General features: G+C 39.8%; 1 long non-coding RNA gene across 1 annotated transcript; it reads right to left on the bottom strand.

Moving 5' to 3' along the window:
* Positions 1–272: 272 nt before the first annotated feature.
* LOC125264843 lies at positions 273–6,857 on the bottom strand. Its single transcript, XR_007184139.1, has 3 exons — positions 6,076–6,857; positions 5,731–5,989; positions 273–1,959 (listed from the first exon to the last, which is right to left on the bottom strand). It is a non-coding gene; the product is annotated as an uncharacterized LOC125264843 (long non-coding RNA).
* Positions 6,858–7,108: the final 251 nt, after the last annotated feature.

Raw genomic sequence — 7,108 nt, 5'->3', positions numbered from 1 at the left:
TGTAGGCAAACTGTGATTGACATGACCAATAAAATCTTAAGAATTGGCTGCAGAGCGGCATTGACCTGGCTTCTGAATTCACGATTGGATGTGGGCTGGGTTGGATGTTCTGCAAAATGCTTCTCGATTCCCAAGCAAATGAGCCATTTTTTTGTCAATTAACACTAGCGCAACTAGTGAAGTTTGTTTCCTGAGAATTGCTTATCCAATTCTTTACAGTGATTCAGCAACGACCAGTGAAGTCAAATTGCAAACATTTACGAGCTGTTTTTTAGTGAATTGAAAACGGCATGACATGTAAAGTCTCATTTTGAAGCAGATGACTTTTACAAGCCGGTCCTTTTTAGAGAACATCAAACAGTACAACTAGTGAAGCTGCATTCTCGATTCTTTTTAGCAGACTCACTTACTGAAACACAAGTCAATAATTTTGTCATGTCCTACTCCATGAACAAAGATCTGATATTGTATTATATAAAGATGTACATGAGTTTCATCAGTGGCATTTAGAAAAATGAAGCAATGAATTAAATCCCACATATTTTATTCTTCGTTGATTTGCTTTCAATATGAAAATTATCCCAGTATAAAATATGTTTGCATCTCAGAGAAATATCAATATTGTGTCCATTGAATTCAGGCTTTATTACATTCAAGGACATAATTAGACTACGGCGTCAACTATAAGGCAGTCTGCCACCAAACCCAGCATGTGTCAGCTTTCAGGTGCTGGTGTTGAATGCTGGGTACAGAACGGACACCTGAGACATCAGCGGTGTGCTAGTGTCCCCAAACAACCCTGAACAAGTTCGGGTCCTGCCGCTATCATCTCATCACCTGCTACAGGAGTCTCTCCGTACATTCTCTTCTTACAAAAGACAGAGAGACAGTCGATGAAAGAAAAACAAAGAAAGTATTCTTAGATCAGCGTGTTAATGAAGGCCTTAATCTCACCTGCTGTTTGGGGAGACTAGGACATTAGTGACAATGGGAAATCAGAACATCTGTGAGCTGATGCAATGGATGAATATGTATAAGGTTCTCTCTCTCTCTCTCTCTCTCTCTCTCTTCGTCTCCCTCCCTCCCCCCGGTGGCCTCGTACACCCGTGGTTCTGCTCAGGGAGGCCGCGTTTCGCGCGTGTAGCATCACTATCGCTCTGGCAGCTTGCTAAATAATTTGTGCTCTGTTAGTGGGGTCATTGGATAGAGAAGCTGAACTCTGAATAATTTATCCACAGATACAATCTGAGCTGCCCTCTCTCATATCCTTCAGCTTTCAGACGGCCGGCTGCGTGCACACTCGCACACAAACCTGTTACCGCTAACACGTTCATTTAGATGGAAATAAGCACCGACAAAATGGGAAATACAGGGCTGGCGGACTTTGTCCTGATTGCGACCCAGAGGATCTGTAAGAATCTCGTAGTGTTCCATAAACACAGAAAAATTTGCCTGTGGATGGAAAAGAGACAAAAAGCAGCATACGCCAAGGGGCTTTGTATACCTACCTAATTGGTTTTCATTATTAAGTAGACAATGGGAACCTGAGGAGAGGGATGAAAGGAGTACAGTTGTTCTTGTTAGGGTATAAATGTACTGTATTGATGTGGCTGTGTCTCAGATGTGCTGAAACAAATAGTGAATCGTACCTGATGGCTTGTTGTGCCTCCCGCTGAATATTAATGAGAGCATCCTTCGTTACAGTGAGATCAGACACTTGGACAGAAAGAAATGCACACCTGGACACCACACACACACACACACACACACACACACCTGAGCAGAACAATGAGCAGATGAACCTCCTGTAGAGCTTTTTGTCAAGGAATCAAGGTTTTCAGCTCCTGGAACAGAGCGCAACGGTGGGCGGCCACTTTCTCGATGACCTGGGTTGCTTGCAGAAGTGTTTTCCCATTCATTTTCTCCACAGGAACTTGAAAGTTATTCAACAAGCCAGACCTGAGATGAATCACAACATTACAACAGTTGATTCAAAGCAAAAAAAGCAAAAAGAAAATCAAAAAGTGCTTATAAGTGAGTGAACTACTAATCCCATGAAGCTTTGCGAAAGATTTTCACAATAACAGTGGTTTCTTTGAGTGTGAATGTTATTTAACTTTTGAAATTTTAAGCTAAAGTTTATTCTTAAAGGGAATATAAGATCTTAACATCTTAAACTGACCTACATATAACATATAAGGCCCCTTCATACCAAGGACTATAACTAATGGTAACTATACAGTTTTAATAATTGTCCTAATTCTATGAGAACAGAGATGTCCACATCGGACACAGTGGAAGAATATGATGAATATGATATGGGATCACTTTTAGAATGATTGAAAAAAAAAAATTGACAGCCAGAATTCATCGAATATAAAGAGCTATAGTGCAATATAACTACAGTGCACGCTTATAAAAAATAGAATGTTATTATCTGTTGGTGTGGATGATAATACAGTTATCGCTATAGTTGTCTTTATCATTCTTGGTGCGGATGGGCCTTTATAGCTGTTTACAATGCCAAAAGTCTTGTTGATTCACATGCACGGACAAACTGAAAACAAGACGTACGCTCAAAGCATAAAACCTAATCTTACTGAAAACCCTAACATTATTCTTTTGCTGCGTTACAAGCACAAGTTTTTCTAGTTTTTATTTTTCTATACACAGAGAAGGACCTCACAACAACTCTGGTGAACCACTGGCGGTACGATCAGCCAATTACCATAGAAAATCCCGAACAGACAATTATGAGAAGGGAAGAACGAGACAAAAAGCAGAAAAGAGGCTAGTCATCAGATAACCGCACTATGTTGGACGTGTCTCTCTCTATCAGAGCTCACCAGTGTGGCAGACAGATTTGACTGGTTCTCACCACAAGAGAACTTTAAACTGGGGACATCCTGTTTGCTGCGAACAGCAACTACAAATGACATAATTACACTAAGCCAATGCAAATCACTCATTGTATTGCTATCCCTGAGATTCCCTTGCAGTACAACAAATTTTGCCTAAACACATCACAAGTACTACATTTCCGTGGCTAAGAGCTGCGGATTGTGTGCGTGTGAATGAGAGAATCTCTCTGTTCCTGTTGCTTCCCAGCAGAAAAACAAAATTACATTTCAATAAAGCCATAATGTGCTAATTTTACCCAGCCTACAAAGACGAATTTTTTCAATGAGCCCAATTAGCGCGACAGGCCTGACCCTCTACCCCTCACACTGGCTATAATGAATTGTCAGCTAATCTATCCCATCCCCTGGACATTAGCTGACTGGAAGCATAAGCTAATATGAGCAGTATAGCCTCATTTTCCAGATCTGTGCTCACATCGCACGCCTCTCATTTAACGCTCAAAGTCAGATGTGCCACAAGCCACGGCTTTAATATATCATGCAAAATTAGGTCGGTATTAATAAAGCACAGATCCAAATGAATGCTCCACATGTGCTGCAAGGATGGACGTTTTAATAGAGGAAAGGTGTGTGAAATAAAACGTGCGTCTTCTGAACTGGAAAACGAAGGCTGTTTTTAGCAACAGAATGGGTGGAGAGAAGAGGGGGAAAAAGGAAGGATAGATATGAAAATGCTATATAAATCATGACGTTTTACCTCAAACCAGTCCGCACATGAAAAATGCGAGTTTACGGGAATAACTCCGACTGTGAACAATGCAGCAGTGTGTTTGAGTGGGAGTGTGTTTGTGTGGCAGATCTGGAAGCACTTTGCATCCAGCTTTTCTTTTGTCTTACTTTGGACAACTGTCCTTTGAAAGCTGCTCGCATGATCATAAATTCAAAGTGCTTTTGGATGACGATCTTGTCAACACACCCTCATAAAGAAACAGCACTCTAGAGACTTTTATCATTCTTGTGCTGTATGACGCAGCATTCGTCTCATTCCAGAGGTTTCCATTACTAAGTAACCAAGGCTTAACCAATAGAGAAAAAATATTTCAGAAGTTCTTCCAGAATGTCATGTTATTTCCGAGACACTCTTTTCACAATTTAAATAAGTGAATTTAAGAAACTGTGAATAGGAATAAATTTATGCTCTGCGCAAAATGGGCTAATCTCCCTCACGCCTATTTCAGACCAGTACGTTTAATTGATAGCTGTTGCTACATGAAAGAAAACACACACTGAGATTTAATTGGCATAAAACATACATTAGCATTTTTAAAAGCTGGATTAAAACCTTAATCCGAGCAAATTTACAGACAGCTCTTCTTGCGAAGAGATGGTCTCCGGTTAAATGGCCCTAATGGAGAATTACCGGCTGCCGCGCTGAAAGACACTCACAGGGATAAAAATAAGGTTTTCCAAAAATGAAAGTCTGCACTTAAATCCCTTAATCTGTGTTTTGAAAAAGCAGATCATGTGTAAAGGATGACCAACTGACATGTTGAACATCTAGAACGTGTTGGTTTTTACGTCAACATATCAGGATCATAAAATACAGCGAGGTCCATTGAGACATATCCATAACAAGAGCACAGCAGCACATACAACTACTTCTTGCTAAACTTTACGTATAGCCCGTCTCGTCACAGAGAACATGACATTGGCCATCAAAAACAAGTGACAGTTCAGATCCATAACTTTGTGGTCTTACAGGTGACAGGTAATCTACCTGAAAGTGGAAAATGAAAATAATAAGTAAAAAAGAATAAACAAGTACTCCACTTACAACCTGAAAAAACAAAGGCGATTCAGGAGCTGTTAGGTTGGTTTGAAATCACATGCATTAGAGAGTCACCTGTTTGTTAATATTAATATCCTCTCCTCTCATCTCCCTGTACATCACTCATCAGACAAGAGTTTGCACTCAAGTCAGTGTAGGAATATTTTATTACATGGATTGTTAAAATCAGAACACTGCTGAGAATTAATAAACAACAGACTATATTGCTCTAAGAGGGAGAAATCCTCTTATTTTTTTATTAGCTGGTGTTATTTGAGGATCATGATTATTTTAGTAAGATTGTACTGGTGAGATATTTTAAAGTAAAGATCCATTAGACAGAGAGGTTTCTCCTGTCCTTTCGCCATTATCAGAATCGCACAGCTCTCAAAAAAATATATGTTTTTACCTGGTACTGAAAACATCTGTGTGCACACATCAACCTATAATGACATGTGCTCACATACCTCTGCAGAGTGCTCTCACACACACACACACACACACACACACACACACACACACACACACATTCATTTGAGCTCAAAAAGGGTCTACTGAGACCAGTGCTCTCATCCACCTACTAAGTTTGGTCTGTCTTTTTGCATGTTCAAGTGAAACTGTGCTTCACATCAGCGATAGCACAGTTAAGTTATCCACACACTATTTAAGGTAAGGGATTTACACCTTTCTTTTTCAGTTTTCTTTATTGACTAGTTAGTGGCTAGACGATCATGCCCAGGGTCAATAATCTTCACATTTCCCAAAAATATTTACAGAAAAAATTTGAAAACAACAAAAAGATAGTAAGAATCAAGAGAAGCAATAAGATATACAAAAATAAATTTTGAAAACTGAAAAATCCAGAATAAACCAGCAAGAATTCCATGTTCCATGCTGGTTACAGCTGGCATAGTGCTGGTCTAGCTGGTGGACAAGCATAGTCATACTGTTCTTAAGCAAACTTAGCTGGTCACTCTTGCTTCCCATGCTGGGGACCAACAAACCAACAATCCCATGCTGGTCTTAGCATGCAAATCATACCTTATGCTGGTGACCAGCAATGCTGGATTTTTCATCAGGGCATGCGTCTTCATGAACTGATGAACATAAAACGATGATGATCATGTTCTCCAGCATGATTTGAAATGATCCACAGAGCATCTTCAATGGAGGTCAAATGAAAATCTTGTACAACTGCACAAATGGTCGATCAGTGTGGTGGTGGACCTTTGGACTCCACTCCTGGACTGCATTTCCCATCATCCTCCCTGGCACCTAACCACATGCACCTGGAATTCATCTAGTCCACATCAACAACATTATATAGAGCACATACACTCCCTCAGTCATTGTTTGACCTTGTCTGATGCTATACAGGATACTTACCTGCTTTTTCTGCCTGATTATTGCTAGCTACTGCTGTTATCTCATCCAAGTCATCTTTCAGTCATCCCTCGTCTCAAGGTCGTTCCCCCATGTGTGTTTGTGCTCCAACGATTTTGTAAGACAGTGGTCTCAAACTCAGACTCTGCAGAGTTTAGCTCCAACCAGCTCCAACTCACACCTGTTTGGAAGTTTCTAGTAATCCTGAAGACCTTGATTAGCTGGATCAGTTGTGTTTGATTAGGGTTGGAGCAAAATCGTGCAGAGCTGTGGCCCTCCATGATTTGAGTTTGAGACCACTACTGTAAGACAAAGACTCAAAGTTAACATTACAAGTCTATCTCATCAGCATTCAATCTCAAGTATCATCACTTACCTGTTTATGCATTGTGTTCCTGCAATATCTGCAAATAAACCTAATTGTTAGAGTTTTTTTTCTCAGTTAAGGTCATTGCGTCTCTCTGTCATTATAATAACAAACTACCATTGAGAAGTCAAGGCACCAAGCTAAACCTGTTTACCTCTATCGCCCTCAAGGGTCATGAAGTCGTAAACCCTCCTTTTAGTTAGCTGGATAAGATTATACATTAAAAGTCTTCACTTAATATGAATTTACTGAACTGTGTGGGATTGTGGTTTTAAATGAGGAATCATGAGTGCTTTTCATTAATGGAATTGACACAAGTAATGGTATGCAACACCTTCACCCTTCATTTAAACATGCGAAGAACACGGTTAACCTTCTTCCAAAGATAACATCACTCCTCAGTCCATAAATCACTGATATCCAGCCTCTCCCAAATCTTGCTCTCGCTCTCTGCACTTTTTCTGTGTGTCTAACAACAACTGGAATCAAAATCTGGTCTGAATTTGTGAAAACAAAAATACAGATAAAGGAACATTTTCACCCAGGGGCAGAATAATGGTTTCATATTTGAAACAATATCCAAAAGTTATTTTTCCTTTCCAGATTTTTAGAGTTGTTGTGTATGTGTGTGCATAATTATGGTTATCTTCTCTGTCTGATTTGCATTAG

The sequence above is a fragment of the Megalobrama amblycephala genome, linkage group LG3 (assembly GCF_018812025.1).
Source record: "Megalobrama amblycephala isolate DHTTF-2021 linkage group LG3, ASM1881202v1, whole genome shotgun sequence".
Taxonomy (NCBI): Eukaryota; Metazoa; Chordata; class Actinopteri; order Cypriniformes; family Xenocyprididae; genus Megalobrama; species Megalobrama amblycephala.
Note: the sequence above shows the minus strand (reverse complement) of the source record. Positions and strands in the feature narration are given on the sequence as shown.